This window comes from Phyllobates terribilis, unplaced genomic scaffold (genome assembly GCF_046119375.1).
Source record: "Phyllobates terribilis strain yellow unplaced genomic scaffold, ASM4611937v1 Scaffold_5__5_contigs__length_657084704, whole genome shotgun sequence".
In the NCBI taxonomy this organism is placed as follows: Eukaryota; Metazoa; Chordata; class Amphibia; order Anura; family Dendrobatidae; genus Phyllobates; species Phyllobates terribilis.
Genome location: NW_027362765.1, coordinates 653,896,474 through 653,915,236, shown reverse-complemented (window position 1 = coordinate 653,915,236; position 18,763 = coordinate 653,896,474). Strand labels below are relative to the sequence as shown.

General features: G+C 45.3%; 13 non-coding genes and 1 pseudogene across 13 annotated transcripts; all 14 read left to right on the top strand.

The window, feature by feature from the left end:
- The first annotated feature begins 1,059 nt into the window (after positions 1 to 1,059).
- Positions 1,060 to 1,250, top strand: LOC141275326 (U2 spliceosomal RNA). The gene has a single exon (XR_012323572.1). It is a non-coding gene; the product is annotated as a U2 spliceosomal RNA (small nuclear RNA).
- Positions 1,251 to 2,365: 1,115 nt separating this feature from the next.
- On the top strand, positions 2,366 to 2,457 carry LOC141151206 (U2 spliceosomal RNA; annotated as a pseudogene).
- A 789-nt stretch (positions 2,458 to 3,246) lies between these two features.
- LOC141150715 (U2 spliceosomal RNA) lies at positions 3,247 to 3,432 on the top strand. The gene has a single exon (XR_012246841.1). It is a non-coding gene; the product is annotated as a U2 spliceosomal RNA (small nuclear RNA).
- Positions 3,433 to 4,545: 1,113 nt separating this feature from the next.
- LOC141275325 (U2 spliceosomal RNA) lies at positions 4,546 to 4,736 on the top strand. The gene has a single exon (XR_012323571.1). It is a non-coding gene; the product is annotated as a U2 spliceosomal RNA (small nuclear RNA).
- A 1,116-nt stretch (positions 4,737 to 5,852) lies between these two features.
- LOC141275324 (U2 spliceosomal RNA) lies at positions 5,853 to 6,043 on the top strand. The gene has a single exon (XR_012323570.1). It is a non-coding gene; the product is annotated as a U2 spliceosomal RNA (small nuclear RNA).
- Positions 6,044 to 7,158: 1,115 nt separating this feature from the next.
- On the top strand, positions 7,159 to 7,349 carry LOC141275323 (U2 spliceosomal RNA). Its single transcript, XR_012323569.1, has one exon. It is a non-coding gene; the product is annotated as a U2 spliceosomal RNA (small nuclear RNA).
- Positions 7,350 to 8,465: 1,116 nt separating this feature from the next.
- On the top strand, positions 8,466 to 8,656 carry LOC141275321 (U2 spliceosomal RNA). The gene has a single exon (XR_012323567.1). It is a non-coding gene; the product is annotated as a U2 spliceosomal RNA (small nuclear RNA).
- Positions 8,657 to 9,771: 1,115 nt separating this feature from the next.
- LOC141275320 (U2 spliceosomal RNA) lies at positions 9,772 to 9,962 on the top strand. The gene has a single exon (XR_012323566.1). It is a non-coding gene; the product is annotated as a U2 spliceosomal RNA (small nuclear RNA).
- Positions 9,963 to 11,076: 1,114 nt separating this feature from the next.
- LOC141275318 (U2 spliceosomal RNA) lies at positions 11,077 to 11,267 on the top strand. The gene has a single exon (XR_012323565.1). It is a non-coding gene; the product is annotated as a U2 spliceosomal RNA (small nuclear RNA).
- Positions 11,268 to 12,379: 1,112 nt separating this feature from the next.
- On the top strand, positions 12,380 to 12,570 carry LOC141275317 (U2 spliceosomal RNA). The gene has a single exon (XR_012323564.1). It is a non-coding gene; the product is annotated as a U2 spliceosomal RNA (small nuclear RNA).
- Positions 12,571 to 13,685: 1,115 nt separating this feature from the next.
- LOC141275316 (U2 spliceosomal RNA) lies at positions 13,686 to 13,876 on the top strand. The gene has a single exon (XR_012323563.1). It is a non-coding gene; the product is annotated as a U2 spliceosomal RNA (small nuclear RNA).
- A 1,115-nt stretch (positions 13,877 to 14,991) lies between these two features.
- LOC141275315 (U2 spliceosomal RNA) lies at positions 14,992 to 15,182 on the top strand. The gene has a single exon (XR_012323562.1). It is a non-coding gene; the product is annotated as a U2 spliceosomal RNA (small nuclear RNA).
- Positions 15,183 to 16,297: 1,115 nt separating this feature from the next.
- LOC141275314 (U2 spliceosomal RNA) lies at positions 16,298 to 16,488 on the top strand. The gene has a single exon (XR_012323561.1). It is a non-coding gene; the product is annotated as a U2 spliceosomal RNA (small nuclear RNA).
- Positions 16,489 to 17,603: 1,115 nt separating this feature from the next.
- On the top strand, positions 17,604 to 17,794 carry LOC141275312 (U2 spliceosomal RNA). The gene has a single exon (XR_012323560.1). It is a non-coding gene; the product is annotated as a U2 spliceosomal RNA (small nuclear RNA).
- Positions 17,795 to 18,763: the final 969 nt, after the last annotated feature.

Genomic DNA, 18,763 nt, shown 5'->3' with positions numbered 1-18,763 from the left:
TGCTTGTTTGTCGGATTTTGGGATGGACTCTTTGGCTTTGCTTTTCTTCTCCTCATTGGATTTTTCATGTTCAAAGTTGCAGAAGCCAGATTACAAGCTCATTTTGGTTCAACTTCAGCAACTGTGCATTGCATTGCCATGTAATGTGATGCAATGCTATCTTTCTAGCTCTCCCTTTTTACTTCCTTTTGGATAAACAGACATATTAGGCAAGCATTTTGGAGCTTTCACCTAAATAACTACAGGTGGTGAGATAAGCTGCACAATATAATTGACCTTTCAGTATATTGTTGCACACACACCATCTATTTAGCAAATGCCCTTGTTATCAACAGCAGCCTTTTAAACTCACCTGAGCTAACAGGTATGTGCGCTGGTTACTCTGCTGCGCTTAAAATTTCTTTTTTGGTTTGCTACAATGCCTTTTCTGAAACGTTGTCTCCTTCTGCTGGAACACTGACTTCTTTCATTTAATGCCTGCAGACTATAAAAGAGAACCCAACCCAAAAAGTTTGGTTGATTAGTCTGTGGCATTCTGTTAAACTGTTGCTTATGGCGGTCTCTGTGAGCTTCTCAGCGACATTCAGCCAGCCAGGTATCCTGCCTGCAGTAGATGGAATGTGGCAATGGAACGCTGGCTGCGCGTGTCATAATAGGCTCTGAGCCTTTATATACCTGTGCACAGCAGCAGCCACCTTCAGTCTGCTGCTGGACAGCCAGCAGCAGCAGCAGCAGGAGAGGTATGTAATCAGGAGCCCTCCTGCTAAGGGTAGACAGCTGCTCGTTCCACCCCACCCCCCGCCTTAATTGGTTCTCCTCCCTTCCAACGGTGTTGAGGCGGGTGGGAACAGCAGGGGGTGAAGGTGCTGTGTTTAAAGAGGTGGAGTTATGCAGATCTAAAACGCGTAGATTGCAGCAGCAGCAAGCCGAAAAGTGCAGGCATGTAAGGGATCTAGAGGTTGACAACATGTCTTCTTAACGGGAGTCCAGGAGCTCATCTCCACAAATGGACTTTTCAGGATCCTTGGGTGGCTCCGTAGTTTGAAACCAATTCTGGTTATCGCTTCTCGGCCTTTTGGCTAAGATCAAGTGTAGTATCTGTTCTTATCAGTTTAATATCTGATACGTCCCCTATCTGGGGACCATATATTAAATGGATTTTTAGAACAGGGAGATGGAAAAAGAGCTTGCTCTGTCCACTCCACGCATTGACCTGGTATTGCAGTATCTCCAGGACCGGTGCACCCCTTCTTTAATGCAGTTTCTAAAATCAGAAAGAATTGAATTCAATGTTTTTTGTTCATTTTGCTTGTTTGTCGGATTTTGGGATGGACTCTTTGGCTTTGCTTTTCTTCTCCTCATTGGATTTTTCATGTTCAAAGTTGCAGAAGCCAGATTACAAGCTCATTTTGGTTCAACTTCAGCAACTGTGCATTGCATTGCCATGTAATGTGATGCAATGCTATCTTTCTAGCTCTCCCTTTTTACTTCCTTTTGGATAAACAGACATATTAGGCAAGCATTTTGGAGCTTTCACCTAAATAACTACAGGTGGTGAGATAAGCTGCACAATATAATTGACCTTTCAGTATATTGTTGCACACACACCATCTATTTAGCAAATGCCCTTGTTATCAACAGCAGCCTTTTAAACTCACCTGAGCTAACAGGTATGTGCGCTGGTTACTCTGCTGCGCTTAAAATTTCTTTTTTGGTTTGCTACAATGCCTTTTCTGAAACGTTGTCTCCTTCTGCTGGAACACTGACTTCTTTCATTTAATGCCTGCAGACTATAAAAGAGAACCCAACCTAAAAAGTTTGGTTGATTAGTCTGTGGCATTCTGTTAAACTGTTGCTTATGGCGGTCTCTGTGAGCTTCTCAGCGACATTCAGCCAGCCAGGTATCCTGCCTGCAGTAGATGGAATGTGGCAATGGAACGCTGGCTGCGTGTGTCATAATAGGCTCTGAGCCTTTATATACCTGTGCACAGCAGCAGCCACCTTCAGTCTGCTGCTGGACAGCCAGCAGCAGCAGCAGCAGGAGAGGTATGTAATCAGGAGCCCTCCTGCTAAGGGTAGACAGCTGCTCGTTCCACCCCACCCCCCGCCTTAATTGGTTCTCCTCCCTTCCAACGGTGTTGAGGCGGGTGGGAACAGCAGGGGGTGAAGGTGCTGTGTTTAAAGAGGTGGAGTTATGCAGATCTAAAACGCGTGGATTGCAGCAGCAGCAAGCCGAAAAGTGCAGGCATGTAAGGGATCTAGAGGTTGACAACATGTCTTCTTAACGGGAGTCCAGGAGCTCATCTCCACAAATGGACTTTTCAGGATCCTTGGGTGGCTCCGTAGTTTGAAACCAATTCTGGTTATCGCTTCTCGGCCTTTTGGCTAAGATCAAGTGTAGTATCTTTCGAAAAGGCGGTTTTGGATGTTGGCCGCCCTAGTAGATTGATACATTATGCACACTGGGGTTTAGGCGCTTGTTAGTACCCCAGGTGGCTAATATAGTCATCTGATGGAAAGCATGGCCCCCCAGGATCGACGCCATTGGGCCGGGGAAGATCGAAAGCCCGAAGTGTGAAGTGCCCCAGGAGTGGTGACCCTGGGGTGCCTTAACTCACTGGGATTGGGAACCCCACTTGAGTTTATGGCACATTTGCACAAGCACTTCAAATTTTCTTTCTTCGCACACACCCTTATTCCGGGCCTTCTGGCCTTAGGATGGGGAATTTTTCAATTCCCGGTCGAAGGTCCGGGCAGTATTATACTGTGAAACCTTCACTATTTATTTAATTTCTTTGTCACTGTGTGTCCACTTATTCACGTGTGTCACGTCCTACTAGGATTTTGTCGGGATGCGGTTCCCTTACGGGTTCCTCTCTTGGCAGGTCTAGGGGGGGAGTGTGTGGCCATCAGGTTCCGCTCCCCCCTGAACCCCCCTGGCTCTCCTCTTTCGGGAGGAGAGTGTTGTTGGCTCCCCTCTTCCGGGAGGGGAGCACAGTCTTTGGCTCCCAGTGCCTTGCTCGGGTGAGAACTCGGGCAGGTGCTGGGGGTAAGATTGGGTCGCCTCTGGCTTCGGCTGGAGGTGGCTTTTTGTCCCTGTTCCTCGCTGTAGCCTTTTGGCTCGGAGGGACGGGGAATGGTTTGGGGGACCCTTCTCCTTTTGGAGAGGGTTTCAATTAGACCAGCATCCTAGTGCACTTTTTTTGTGGCACTTGTCACTTTTTTAAGCGCACTCGGGTTTTGTACACGAATTCGGGCTTTCGATAAAAAAAAAAAAAATCTGTTCTTATCAGTTTAATATCTGATACGTCTCCTATCTGGGGACCATATATTAAATGGATTTTTAGAACAGGGAGATGGAAAAAGAGCTTGCTCTGTCCACTCCACGCATTGACCTGGTATTGCAGTATCTCCAGGACCGGTGCACCCCTTCTTTAATGCAGTTTCTAAAATCAGAAAGAATTGAATTCAATGTTTTTTGTTCATTTTGCTTGTTTGTCGGATTTTGGGATGGACTCTTTGGCTTTGCTTTTCTTCTCCTCATTGGATTTTTCATGTTCAAAGTTGCAGAAGCCAGATTACAAGCTCATTTTGGTTCAACTTCAGCAACTGTGCATTGCTTTGCCATGTAATGTGATGCAATGCTATCTTTCTAGCTCTCCCTTTTTACTTCCTTTTGGATAAACAGACATATTAGGCAAGCATTTTGGAGCTTTCACCTAAATAACTACAGGTGGTGAGATAAGCTGCACAATATAATTGACCTTTCAGTATATTGTTGCACACACACCATCTATTTAGCAAATGCCCTTGTTATCAACAGCAGCCTTTTAAACTCACCTGAGCTAACAGGTATGTGCGCTGGTTACTCTGCTGCGCTTAAAATTTCTTTTTTGGTTTGCTACAATGCCTTTTCTGAAACGTTGTCTCCTTCTGCTGGAACACTGACTTCTTTCATTTAATGCCTGCAGACTATAAAAGAGAACCCAACCCAAAAAGTTTGGTTGATTAGTCTGTGGCATTCTGTTAAACTGTTGCTTATGGCGGTCTCTGTGAGCTTCTCAGCGACATTCAGCCAGCCAGGTATCCTGCCTGCAGTAGATGGAATGTGGCAATGGAACGCTGGCTGCGCGTGTCATAATAGGCTCTGAGCCTTTATATACCTGTGCACAGCAGCAGCCACCTTCAGTCTGCTGCTGGACAGCCAGCAGCAGCAGCAGGAGAGGTATGTAATCAGGAGCCCTCCTGCTAAGGGTAGACAGCTGCTCGTTCCACCCCACCCCCCCGCCTTAATTGGTTCTCCTCCCTTCCAACGGTGTTGAGGCGGGTGGGAACAGCAGGGGGTGAAGGTGCTGTGTTTAAAGAGGTGGAGTTATGCAGATCTAAAATGCGTGGATTGCAGCAGCAGCAAGCCGAAAAGTGCAGGCATGTAAGGGATCTAGAGGTTGACAACATGTCTTCTTAACGGGAGTCCAGGAGCTCATCTCCACAAATGGACTTTTCAGGATCCTTGGGTGGCTCCGTAGTTTGAAACCAATTCTGGTTATCGCTTCTCGGCCTTTTGGCTAAGATCAAGTGTAGTATCTGTTCTTATCAGTTTAATATCTGATACGTCCCCTATCTGGGGACCATATATTAAATGGATTTTTAGAACAGGGAGATGGAAAAAGAGCTTGCTCTGTCCACTCCACGCATTGACCTGGTATTGCAGTATCTCCAGGACCGGTGCACCCCTTCTTTAATGCAGTTTCTAAAATCAGAAAGAATTGAATTCAATGTTTTTTGTTCATTTTGCTTGTTTGTCGGATTTTGGGATGGACTCTTTGGCTTTGCTTTTCTTCTCCTCATTGGATTTTTCATGTTCAAAGTTGCAGAAGCCAGATTACAAGCTCATTTTGGTTCAACTTCAGCAACTGTGCATTGCATTGCCATGTAATGTGATGCAATGCTATCTTTCTAGCTCTCCCTTTTTACTTCCTTTTGGATAAACAGACATATTAGGCAAGCATTTTGGAGCTTTCACCTAAATAACTACAGGTGGTGAGATAAGCTGCACAATATAATTGACCTTTCAGTATATTGTTGCACACACACCATCTATTTAGCAAATGCCCTTGTTATCAACAGCAGCCTTTTAAACTCACCTGAGCTAACAGGTATGTGCGCTGGTTACTCTGCTGCGCTTAAAATTTCTTTTTTGGTTTGCTACAATGCCTTTTCTGAAACGTTGTCTCCTTCTGCTGGAACACTGACTTCTTTCATTTAATGCCTGCAGACTATAAAAGAGAACCCAACCCAAAAAGTTTGGTTGATTAGTCTGTGGCATTCTGTTAAACTGTTGCTTATGGCGGTCTCTGTGAGCTTCTCAGCGACATTCAGCCAGCCAGGTATCCTGCCTGCAGTAGATGGAATGTGGCAATGGAACGCTGGCTGCGCGTGTCATAATAGGCTCTGAGCCTTTATATACCTGTGCACAGCAGCAGCCACCTTCAGTCTGCTGCTGGACAGCCAGCAGCAGCAGCAGCAGGAGAGGTATGTAATCAGGAGCCCTCCTGCTAAGGGTAGACAGCTGCTCGTTCCACCCCACCCCCCCGCCTTAATTGGTTCTCCTCCCTTCCAACGGTGTTGAGGCGGGTGGGAACAGCAGGGGGTGAAGGTGCTGTGTTTAAAGAGGTGGAGTTATGCAGATCTAAAACGCGTGGATTGCAGCAGCAGCAAGCCGAAAAGTGCAGGCATGTAAGGGATCTAGAGGTTGACAACATGTCTTCTTAACGGGAGTCCAGGAGCTCATCTCCACAAATGGACTTTTCAGGATCCTTGGGTGGCTCCGTAGTTTGAAACCAATTCTGGTTATCGCTTCTCGGCCTTTTGGCTAAGATCAAGTGTAGTATCTGTTCTTATCAGTTTAATATCTGATACGTCCCCTATCTGGGGACCATATATTAAATGGATTTTTAGAACAGGGAGATGGAAAAAGAGCTTGCTCTGTCCACTCCACGCATTGACCTGGTATTGCAGTATCTCCAGGACCGGTGCACCCCTTCTTTAATGCAGTTTCTAAAATCAGAAAGAATTGAATTCAATGTTTTTTGTTCATTTTGCTTGTTTGTCGGATTTTGGGATGGACTCTTTGGCTTTGCTTTTCTTCTCCTCATTGGATTTTTCATGTTCAAAGTTGCAGAAGCCAGATTACAAGCTCATTTTGGTTCAACTTCAGCAACTGTGCATTGCATTGCCATGTAATGTGATGCAATGCTATCTTTCTAGCTCTCCCTTTTTACTTCCTTTTGGATAAACAGACATATTAGGCAAGCATTTTGGAGCTTTCACCTAAATAACTACAGGTGGTGAGATAAGCTGCACAATATAATTGACCTTTCAGTATATTGTTGCACACACACCATCTATTTAGCAAATGCCCTTGTTATCAACAGCAGCCTTTTAAACTCACCTGAGCTAACAGGTATGTGCGCTGGTTACTCTGCTGCGCTTAAAATTTCTTTTTTGGTTTGCTACAATGCCTTTTCTGAAACGTTGTCTCCTTCTGCTGGAACACTGACTTCTTTCATTTAATGCCTGCAGACTATAAAAGAGAACCCAACCCAAAAAGTTTGGTTGATTAGTCTGTGGCATTCTGTTAAACTGTTGCTTATGGCGGTCTCTGTGAGCTTCTCAGCGACATTCAGCCAGCCAGGTATCCTGCCTGCAGTAGATGGAATGTGGCAATGGAACGCTGGCTGCGCGTGTCATAATAGGCTCTGAGCCTTTATATACCTGTGCACAGCAGCAGCCACCTTCAGTCTGCTGCTGGACAGCCAGAAGCAGCAGCAGCAGCAGAGGTATGTAATCAGGAGCCCTCCTGCTAAGGGTAGACAGCTGCTCGTTCCACCCCACCCCCCGCCTTAATTGGTTCTCCTCCCTTCCAACGGTGTTGAGGCGGGTGGGAACAGCAGGGGGTGAAGGTGCTGTGTTTAAAGAGGTGGAGTTATGTAGATCTAAAACGCGTGGATTGCAGCAGCAGCAAGCCGAAAAGTGCAGGCATGTAAAGGATCTAGAGGTTGACAACATGTCTTCTTAACGGGAGTCCAGGAGCTCATCTCCACAAATGGACTTTTCAGGATCCTTGGGTGGCTCCGTAGTTTGAAACCAATTCTGGTTATCGCTTCTCGGCCTTTTGGCTAAGATCAAGTGTAGTATCTGTTCTTATCAGTTTAATATCTGATACGTCCCCTATCTGGGGACCATATATTAAATGGATTTTTAGAACAGGGAGATGGAAAAAGAGCTTGCTCTGTCCACTCCACGCATTGACCTGGTATTGCAGTATCTCCAGGACCGGTGCACCCCTTCTTTAATGCAGTTTCTAAAATCAGAAAGAATTGAATTCAATGTTTTTTGTTCATTTTGCTTGTTTGTCGGATTTTGGGATGGACTCTTTGGCTTTGCTTTTCTTCTCCTCATTGGATTTTTCATGTTCAAAGTTGCAGAAGCCAGATTACAAGCTCATTTTGGTTCAACTTCAGCAACTGTGCATTGCATTGCCATGTAATGTGATGCAATGCTATCTTTCTAGCTCTCCCTTTTTACTTCCTTTTGGATAAACAGACATATTAGGCAAGCATTTTGGAGCTTTCACCTAAATAACTACAGGTGGTGAGATAAGCTGCACAATATAATTGACCTTTCAGTATATTGTTGCACACACACCATCTATTTAGCAAATGCCCTTGTTATCAACAGCAGCCTTTTAAACTCACCTGAGCTAACAGGTATGTGCGCTGGTTACTCTGCTGCGCTTAAAATTTCTTTTTTGGTTTGCTACAATGCCTTTTCTGAAACGTTGTCTCCTTCTGCTGGAACACTGACTTCTTTCATTTAATGCCTGCAGACTATAAAAGAGAACCCAACCCAAAAAGTTTGGTTGATTAGTCTGTGGCATTCTGTTAAACTGTTGCTTATGGCGGTCTCTGTGAGCTTCTCAGCGACATTCAGCCAGCCAGGTATCCTGCCTGCAGTAGATGGAATGTGGCAATGGAACGCTGGCTGCGCGTGTCATAATAGGCTCTGAGCCTTTATATACCTGTGCACAGCAGCAGCCACCTTCAGTCTGCTGCTGGACAGCCAGCAGCAGCAGCAGCAGGAGAGGTATGTAATCAGGAGCCCTCCTGCTAAGGGTAGACAGCTGCTCGTTCCACCCCACCCCCCCGCCTTAATTGGTTCTCCTCCCTTCCAACGGTGTTGAGGCGGGTGGGAACAGCAGGGGGTGAAGGTGCTGTGTTTAAAGAGGTGGAGTTATGCAGATCTAAAACGCGTGGATTGCAGCAGCAGCAAGCCGAAAAGTGCAGGCATGTAAGGGATCTAGAGGTTGACAACATGTCTTCTTAACGGGAGTCCAGGAGCTCATCTCCACAAATGGACTTTTCAGGATCCTTGGGTGGCTCCGTAGTTTGAAACCAATTCTGGTTATCGCTTCTCGGCCTTTTGGCTAAGATCAAGTGTAGTATCTGTTCTTATCAGTTTAATATCTGATACGTCCCCTATCTGGGGACCATATATTAAATGGATTTTTAGAACAGGGAGATGGAAAAAGAGCTTGCTCTGTCCACTCCACGCATTGACCTGGTATTGCAGTATCTCCAGGACCGGTGCACCCCTTCTTTAATGCAGTTTCTAAAATCAGAAAGAATTGAATTCAATGTTTTTTGTTCATTTTGCTTGTTTGTCGGATTTTGGGATGGACTCTTTGGCTTTGCTTTTCTTCTCCTCATTGGATTTTTCATGTTCAAAGTTGCAGAAGCCAGATTACAAGCTCATTTTGGTTCAACTTCAGCAACTGTGCATTGCATTGCCATGTAATGTGATGCAATGCTATCTTTCTAGCTCTCCCTTTTTACTTCCTTTTGGATAAACAGACATATTAGGCAAGCATTTTGGAGCTTTCACCTAAATAACTACAGGTGGTGAGATAAGCTGCACAATATAATTGACCTTTCAGTATATTGTTGCACACACACCATCTATTTAGCAAATGCCCTTGTTATCAACAGCAGCCTTTTAAACTCACCTGAGCTAACAGGTATGTGCGCTGGTTACTCTGCTGCGCTTAAAATTTCTTTTTTGGTTTGCTACAATGCCTTTCCTGAAACGTTGTCTCCTTCTGCTGGAACACTGACTTCTTTCATTTAATGCCTGCAGACTATAAAAGAGAACCCAACCCAAAAAGTTTGGTTGATTAGTCTGTGGCATTCTGTTAAACTGTTGCTTATGGCGGTCTCTGTGAGCTTCTCAGCGACATTCAGCCAGCCAGGTATCCTGCCTGCAGTAGATGGAATGTGGCAATGGAACGCTGGCTGCGCGTGTCATAATAGGCTCTGAGCCTTTATATACCTGTGCACAGCAGCAGCCACCTTCAGTCTGCTGCTGGACAGCCAGCAGCAGCAGCAGCAGCAGAGGTATGTAATCAGGAGCCCTCCTGCTAAGGGTAGACAGCTGCTCGTTCCACCCCACCCCCCGCCTTAATTGGTTCTCCTCCCTTCCAACGGTGTTGAGGCGGGTGGGAACAGCAGGGGGTGAAGGTGCTGTGTTTAAAGAGGTGGAGTTATGTAGATCTAAAACGCGTGGATTGCAGCAGCAGCAAGCCGAAAAGTGCAGGCATGTAAAGGATCTAGAGGTTGACAACATGTCTTCTTAACGGGAGTCCAGGAGCTCATCTCCACAAATGGACTTTTCAGGATCCTTGGGTGGCTCCGTAGTTTGAAACCAATTCTGGTTATCGCTTCTCGGCCTTTTGGCTAAGATCAAGTGTAGTATCTGTTCTTATCAGTTTAATATCTGATACGTCCCCTATCTGGGGACCATATATTAAATGGATTTTTAGAACAGGGAGATGGAAAAAGAGCTTGCTCTGTCCACTCCACGCATTGACCTGGTATTGCAGTATCTCCAGGACCGGTGCACCCCTTCTTTAATGCAGTTTCTAAAATCAGAAAGAATTGAATTCAATGTTTTTTGTTCATTTTGCTTGTTTGTCGGATTTTGGGATGGACTCTTTGGCTTTGCTTTTCTTCTCCTCATTGGATTTTTCATGTTCAAAGTTGCAGAAGCCAGATTACAAGCTCATTTTGGTTCAACTTCAGCAACTGTGCATTGCATTGCCATGTAATGTGATGCAATGCTATCTTTCTAGCTCTCCCTTTTTACTTCCTTTTGGATAAACAGACATATTAGGCAAGCATTTTGGAGCTTTCACCTAAATAACTACAGGTGGTGAGATAAGCTGCACAATATAATTGACCTTTCAGTATATTGTTGCACACACACCATCTATTTAGCAAATGCCCTTGTTATCAACAGCAGCCTTTTAAACTCACCTGAGCTAACAGGTATGTGCGCTGGTTACTCTGCTGCGCTTAAAATTTCTTTTTTGGTTTGCTACAATGCCTTTTCTGAAACGTTGTCTCCTTCTGCTGGAACACTGACTTCTTTCATTTAATGCCTGCAGACTATAAAAGAGAACCCAACCCAAAAAGTTTGGTTGATTAGTCTGTGGCATTCTGTTAAACTGTTGCTTATGGCGGTCTCTGTGAGCTTCTCAGCGACATTCAGCCAGCCAGGTATCCTGCCTGCAGTAGATGGAATGTGGCAATGGAACGCTGGCTGCGCGTGTCATAATAGGCTCTGAGCCTTTATATACCTGTGCACAGCAGCAGCCACCTTCAGTCTGCTGCTGGACAGCCAGCAGCAGCAGCAGCAGGAGAGGTATGTAATCAGGAGCCCTCCTGCTAAGGGTAGACAGCTGCTCGTTCCACCCCACCCCCGCCTTAATTGGTTCTCCTCCCTTCCAACGGTGTTGAGGCGGGTGGGAACAGCAGGGGGTGAAGGTGCTGTGTTTAAAGAGGTGGAGTTATGCAGATCTAAAACGCGTGGATTGCAGCAGCAGCAAGCCGAAAAGTGCAGGCATGTAAGGGATCTAGAGGTTGACAACATGTCTTCTTAACGGGAGTCCAGGAGCTCATCTCCACAAATGGACTTTTCAGGATCCTTGGGTGGCTCCGTAGTTTGAAACCAATTCTGGTTATCGCTTCTCGGCCTTTTGGCTAAGATCAAGTGTAGTATCTGTTCTTATCAGTTTAATATCTGATACGTCCCCTATCTGGGGACCATATATTAAATGGATTTTTAGAACAGGGAGATGGAAAAAGAGCTTGCTCTGTCCACTCCACGCATTGACCTGGTATTGCAGTATCTCCAGGACCGGTGCACCCCTTCTTTAATGCAGTTTCTAAAATCAGAAAGAATTGAATTCAATGTTTTTTGTTCATTTTGCTTGTTTGTCGGATTTTGGGATGGACTCTTTGGCTTTGCTTTTCTTCTCCTCATTGGATTTTTCATGTTCAAAGTTGCAGAAGCCAGATTACAAGCTCATTTTGGTTCAACTTCAGCAACTGTGCATTGCATTGCCATGTAATGTGATGCAATGCTATCTTTCTAGCTCTCCCTTTTTACTTCCTTTTGGATAAACAGACATATTAGGCAAGCATTTTGGAGCTTTCACCTAAATAACTACAGGTGGTGAGATAAGCTGCACAATATAATTGACCTTTCAGTATATTGTTGCACACACACCATCTATTTAGCAAATGCCCTTGTTATCAACAGCAGCCTTTTAAACTCACCTGAGCTAACAGGTATGTGCGCTGGTTACTCTGCTGCGCTTAAAATTTCTTTTTTGGTTTGCTACAATGCCTTTTCTGAAACGTTGTCTCCTTCTGCTGGAACACTGACTTCTTTCATTTAATGCCTGCAGACTATAAAAGAGAACCCAACCCAAAAAGTTTGGTTGATTAGTCTGTGGCATTCTGTTAAACTGTTGCTTATGGCGGTCTCTGTGAGCTTCTCAGCGACATTCAGCCAGCCAGGTATCCTGCCTGCAGTAGATGGAATGTGGCAATGGAACGCTGGCTGCGCGTGTCATAATAGGCTCTGAGTCTTTATATACCTGTGCACAGCAGCAGCCACCTTCAGTCTGCTGCTGGACAGCCAGCAGCAGCAGCAGGAGAGGTATGTAATCAGGAGCCCTCCTGCTAAGGGTAGACAGCTGCTCGTTCCACCCCACCCCCCGCCTTAATTGGTTCTCCTCCCTTCCAACGGTGTTGAGGCGGGTGGGAACAGCAGGGGGTGAAGGTGCTGTGTTTAAAGAGGTGGAGTTATGCAGATCTAAAACGCGTGGATTGCAGCAGCAGCAAGCCGAAAAGTGCAGGCATGTAAGGGATCTAGAGGTTGACAACATGTCTTCTTAACGGGAGTCCAGGAGCTCATCTCCACAAATGCACTTTTCAGGATCCTTGGGTGGCTCCGTAGTTTGAAACCAATTCTGGTTATCGCTTCTCGGCCTTTTGGCTAAGATCAAGTGTAGTATCTGTTCTTATCAGTTTAATATCTGATACGTCCCCTATCTGGGGACCATATATTAAATGGATTTTTAGAACAGGGAGATGGAAAAAGAGCTTGCTCTGTCCACTCCACGCATTGACCTGGTATTGCAGTATCTCCAGGACCGGTGCACCCCTTCTTTAATGCAGTTTCTAAAATCAGAAAGAATTGAATTCAATGTTTTTTGTTCATTTTGCTTGTTTGTCGGATTTTGGGATGGACTCTTTGGCTTTGCTTTTCTTCTCCTCATTGGATTTTTCATGTTCAAAGTTGCAGAAGCCAGATTACAAGCTCATTTTGGTTCAACTTCAGCAACTGTGCATTGCATTGCCATGTAATGTGATGCAATGCTATCTTTCTAGCTCTCCCTTTTTACTTCCTTTTGGATAAACAGACATATTAGGCAAGCATTTTGGAGCTTTCACCTAAATAACTACAGGTGGTGAGATAAGCTGCACAATATAATTGACCTTTCAGTATATTGTTGCACACACACCATCTATTTAGCAAATGCCCTTGTTATCAACAGCAGCCTTTTAAACTCACCTGAGCTAACAGGTATGTGCGCTGGTTACTCTGCTGCGCTTAAAATTTCTTTTTTGGTTTGCTACAATGCCTTTTCTGAAACGTTGTCTCCTTCTGCTGGAACACTGACTTCTTTCATTTAATGCCTGCAGACTATAAAAGAGAACCCAACCCAAAAAGTTTGGTTGATTAGTCTGTGGCATTCTGTTAAACTGTTGCTTATGGCGGTCTCTGTGAGCTTCTCAGCGACATTCAGCCAGCCAGGTATCCTGCCTGCAGTAGATGGAATGTGGCAATGGAACGCTGGCTGCGCGTGTCATAATAGGCTCTGAGCCTTTATATACCTGTGCACAGCAGCAGCCACCTTCAGTCTGCTGCTGGACAGCCAGCAGCAGCAGCAGCAGGAGAGGTATGTAATCAGGAGCCCTCCTGCTAAGGGTAGACAGCTGCTCGTTCCACCCCACCCCCCGCCTTAATTGGTTCTCCTCCCTTCCAACGGTGTTGAGGCGGGTGGGAACAGCAGGGGGTGAAGGTGCTGTGTTTAAAGAGGTGGAGTTATGCAGATCTAAAACGCGTGGATTGCAGCAGCAGCAAGCCGAAAAGTGCAGGCATGTAAGGGATCTAGAGGTTGACAACATGTCTTCTTAACGGGAGTCCAGGAGCTCATCTCCACAAATGGACTTTTCAGGATCCTTGGGTGGCTCCGTAGTTTGAAACCAATTCTGGTTATCGCTTCTCGGCCTTTTGGCTAAGATCAAGTGTAGTATCTGTTCTTATCAGTTTAATATCTGATACGTCCCCTATCTGGGGACCATATATTAAATGGATTTTTAGAACAGGGAGATGGAAAAAGAGCTTGCTCTGTCCACTCCACGCATTGACCTGGTATTGCAGTATCTCCAGGACCGGTGCACCCCTTCTTTAATGCAGTTTCTAAAATCAGAAAGAATTGAATTCAATGTTTTTTGTTCATTTTGCTTGTTTGTCGGATTTTGGGATGGACTCTTTGGCTTTGCTTTTCTTCTCCTCATTGGATTTTTCATGTTCAAAGTTGCAGAAGCCAGATTACAAGCTCATTTTGGTTCAACTTCAGCAACTGTGCATTGCATTGCCATGTAATGTGATGCAATGCTATCTTTCTAGCTCTCCCTTTTTACTTCCTTTTGGATAAACAGACATATTAGGCAAGCATTTTGGAGCTTTCACCTAAATAACTACAGGTGGTGAGATAAGCTGCACAATATAATTGACCTTTCAGTATATTGTTGCACACACACCATCTATTTAGCAAATGCCCTTGTTATCAACAGCAGCCTTTTAAACTCACCTGAGCTAACAGGTATGTGCGCTGGTTACTCTGCTGCGCTTAAAATTTCTTTTTTGGTTTGCTACAATGCCTTTTCTGAAACGTTGTCTCCTTCTGCTGGAACACTGACTTCTTTCATTTAATGCCTGCAGACTATAAAAGAGAACCCAACCCAAAAAGTTTGGTTGATTAGTCTGTGGCATTCTGTTAAACTGTTGCTTATGGCGGTCTCTGTGAGCTTCTCAGCGACATTCAGCCAGCCAGGTATCCTGCCTGCAGTAGATGGAATGTGGCAATGGAACGCTGGCTGCGCGTGTCATAATAGGCTCTGAGCCTTTATATACCTGTGCACAGCAGCAGCCACCTTCAGTCTGCTGCTGGACAGCCAGCAGCAGCAGCAGCAGGAGAGGTATGTAATCAGGAGCCCTCCTGCTAAGGGTAGACAGCTGCTCGTTCCACCCCACCCCCCGCCTTAATTGGTTCTCCTCCCTTCCAACGGTGTTGAGGCGGGTGGGAACAGCAGGGGGTGAAGGTGCTGTGTTTAAAGAGGTGGAGTTATGCAGATCTAAAACGCGTGGATTGCAGCAGCAACAAGCCGAAAAGTGCAGGCATGTAAGGGATCTAGAGGTTGACAACATGTCTTCTTAACGGGAGTCCAGGAGCTCATCTCCACAAATGCACTTTTCAGGATCCTTGGGTGGCTCCGTAGTTTGAAACCAATTCTGGTTATCGCTTCTCGGCCTTTTGGCTAAGATCAAGTGTAGTATCTGTTCTTATCAGTTTAATATCTGATACGTCCCCTATCTGGGGACCATATATTAAATGGATTTTTAGAACAGGGAGATGGAAAAAGAGCTTGCTCTGTCCACTCCACGCATTGACCTGGTATTGCAGTATCTCCAGGACCGGTGCACCCCTTCTTTAATGCAGTTTCTAAAATCAGAAAGAATTGAATTCAATGTTTTTTGTTCATTTTGCTTGTTTGTCGGATTTTGGGATGGACTCTTTGGCTTTGCTTTTCTTCTCCTCATTGGATTTTTCATGTTCAAAGTTGCAGAAGCCAGATTACAAGCTCATTTTGGTTCAACTTCAGCAACTGTGCATTGCATTGCCATGTAATGTGATGCAATGCTATCTTTCTAGCTCTCCCTTTTTACTTCCTTTTGGATAAACAGACATATTAGGCAAGCATTTTGGAGCTTTCACCTAAATAACTACAGGTGGTGAGATAAGCTGCACAATATAATTGACCTTTCAGTATATTGTTGCACACACACCATCTATTTAGCAAATGCCCTTGTTATCAACAGCAGCCTTTTAAACTCACCTGAGCTAACAGGTATGTGCGCTGGTTACTCTGCTGCGCTTAAAATTTCTTTTTTGGTTTGCTACAATGCCTTTTCTGAAACGTTGTCTCCTTCTGCTGGAACACTGACTTCTTTCATTTAATGCCTGCAGACTATAAAAGAGAACCCAACCCAAAAAGTTTGGTTGATTAGTCTGTGGCATTCTGTTAAACTGTTGCTTATGGCGGTCTCTGTGAGCTTCTCAGCGACATTCAGCCAGCCAGGTATCCTGCCTGCAGTAGATGGAATGTGGCAATGGAACGCTGGCTGCGCGTGTCATAATAGGCTCTGAGCCTTTATATACCTGTGCACAGCAGCAGCCACCTTCAGTCTGCTGCTGGACAGCCAGCAGCAGCAGCAGCAGGAGAGGTATGTAATCAGGAGCCCTCCTGCTAAGGGTAGACAGCTGCTCGTTCCACCCCACCCCCCGCCTTAATTGGTTCTCCTCCCTTCCAACGGTGTTGAGGCGGGTGGGAACAGCAGGGGGTGAAGGTGCTGTGTTTAAAGAGGTGGAGTTATGCAGATCTAAAACGCGTGGATTGCAGCAGCAGCAAGCCGAAAAGTGCAGGCATGTAAGGGATCTAGAGGTTGACAACATGTCTTCTTAACGGGAGTCCAGGAGCTCATCTCCACAAATGGACTTTTCAGGATCCTTGGGTGGCTCCGTAGTTTGAAACCAATTCTGGTTATCGCTTCTCGGCCTTTTGGCTAAGATCAAGTGTAGTATCTGTTCTTATCAGTTTAATATCTGATACGTCCCCTATCTGGGGACCATATATTAAATGGATTTTTAGAACAGGGAGATGGAAAAAGAGCTTGCTCTGTCCACTCCACGCATTGACCTGGTATTGCAGTATCTCCAGGACCGGTGCACCCCTTCTTTAATGCAGTTTCTAAAATCAGAAAGAATTGAATTCAATGTTTTTTGTTCATTTTGCTTGTTTGTCGGATTTTGGGATGGACTCTTTGGCTTTGCTTTTCTTCTCCTCATTGGATTTTTCATGTTCAAAGTTGCAGAAGCCAGATTACAAGCTCATTTTGGTTCAACTTCAGCAACTGTGCATTGCATTGCCATGTAATGTGATGCAATGCTATCTTTCTAGCTCTCCCTTTTTACTTCCTTTTGGATAAACAGACATATTAGGCAAGCATTTTGGAGCTTTCACCTAAATAACTACAGGTGGTGAGATAAGCTGCACAATATAATTGACCTTTCAGTATATTGTTGCACACACACCATCTATTTAGCAAATGCCCTTGTTATCAACAGCAGCCTTTTAAACTCACCTGAGCTAACAGGTATGTGCGCTGGTTACTCTGCTGCGCTTAAAATTTCTTTTTTGGTTTGCTACAATGCCTTTTCTGAAACGTTGTCTCCTTCTGCTGGAACACTGACTTCTTTCATTTAATGCCTGCAGACTATAAAAGAGAACCCAACCCAAAAAGTTTGGTTGATTAGTCTGTGGCATTCTGTTAAACTGTTGCTTATGGCGGTCTCTGTGAGCTTCTCAGCGACATTCAGCCAGCCAGGTATCCTGCCTGCAGTAGATGGAATGTGGCAATGGAACGCTGGCTGCGCGTGTCATAATAGGCTCTGAGCCTTTATATACCTGTGCACAGCAGCAGCCACCTTCAGTCTGCTGCTGGACAGCCAGCAGCAGCAGCAGCAGGAGAGGTATGTAATCAGGAGCCCTCCTGCTAAGGGTAGACAGCTGCTCGTTCCACCCCACCCCCCGCCTTAATTGGTTCTCCTCCCTTCCAACGGTGTTGAGGCGGGTGGGAACAGCAGGGGGTGAAGGTGCTGTGTTTAAAGAGGTGGAGTTATGCAGATCTAAAATGCGTGGATTGCAGCAGCAGCAAGCCGAAAAGTGCAGGCATGTAAGGGATCTAGAGGTTGACAACATGTCTTCTTAACGGGAGTCCAGGAGCTCATCTCCACAAATGGACTTTTCAGGATCCTTGGGTGGCTCCGTAGTTTGAAACCAATTCTGGTTATCGCTTCTCGGCCTTTTGGCTAAGATCAAGTGTAGTATCTGTTCTTATCAGTTTAATATCTGATACGTCCCCTATCTGGGGACCATATATTAAATGGATTTTTAGAACAGGGAGATGGAAAAAGAGCTTGCTCTGTCCACTCCACGCATTGACCTGGTATTGCAGTATCTCCAGGACCGGTGCACCCCTTCTTTAATGCAGTTTCTAAAATCAGAAAGAATTGAATTCAATGTTTTTTGTTCATTTTGCTTGTTTGTCGGATTTTGGGATGGACTCTTTGGCTTTGCTTTTCTTCTCCTCATTGGATTTTTCATGTTCAAAGTTGCAGAAGCCAGATTACAAGCTCATTTTGGTTCAACTTCAGCAACTGTGCATTGCATTGCCATGTAATGTGATGCAATGCTATCTTTCTAGCTCTCCCTTTTTACTTCCTTTTGGATAAACAGACATATTAGGCAAGCATTTTGGAGCTTTCACCTAAATAACTACAGGTGGTGAGATAAGCTGCACAATATAATTGACCTTTCAGTATATTGTTGCACACACACCATCTATTTAGCAAATGCCCTTGTTATCAACAGCAGCCTTTTAAACTCACCTGAGCTAACAGGTATGTGCGCTGGTTACTCTGCTGCGCTTAAAATTTCTTTTTTGGTTTGCTACAATGCCTTTTCTGAAACGTTGTCTCCTTCTGCTGGAACACTGACTTCTTTCATTTAATGCCTGCAGACTATAAAAGAGAACCCAACCCAAAAAGTTTGGTTGATTAGTCTGTGGCATTCTGTTAAACTGTTGCTTATGGCGGTCTCTGTGAGCTTCTCAGCGACATTCAGCCAGCCAGGTATCCTGCCTGCAGTAGATGGAATGTGGCAATGGAACGCTGGCTGCGCGTGTCATAATAGGCTCTGAGCCTTTATATACCTGTGCACAGCAGCAGCCACCTTCAGTCTGCTGCTGGACAGCCAGCAGCAGCAGCAGCAGGAGAGGTATGTAATCAGGAGCCCTCCTGCTAATGGTAGACAGCTGCTCGTTCCACCCCACCCCCCGCCTTAATTGGTTCTCCTCCCTTCCAACGGTGTTGAGGCGGGTGGGAACAGCAGGGGGTGAAGGTGCTGTGTTTAAAGAGGTGGAGTTATGCAGATCTAAAACGCGTGGATTG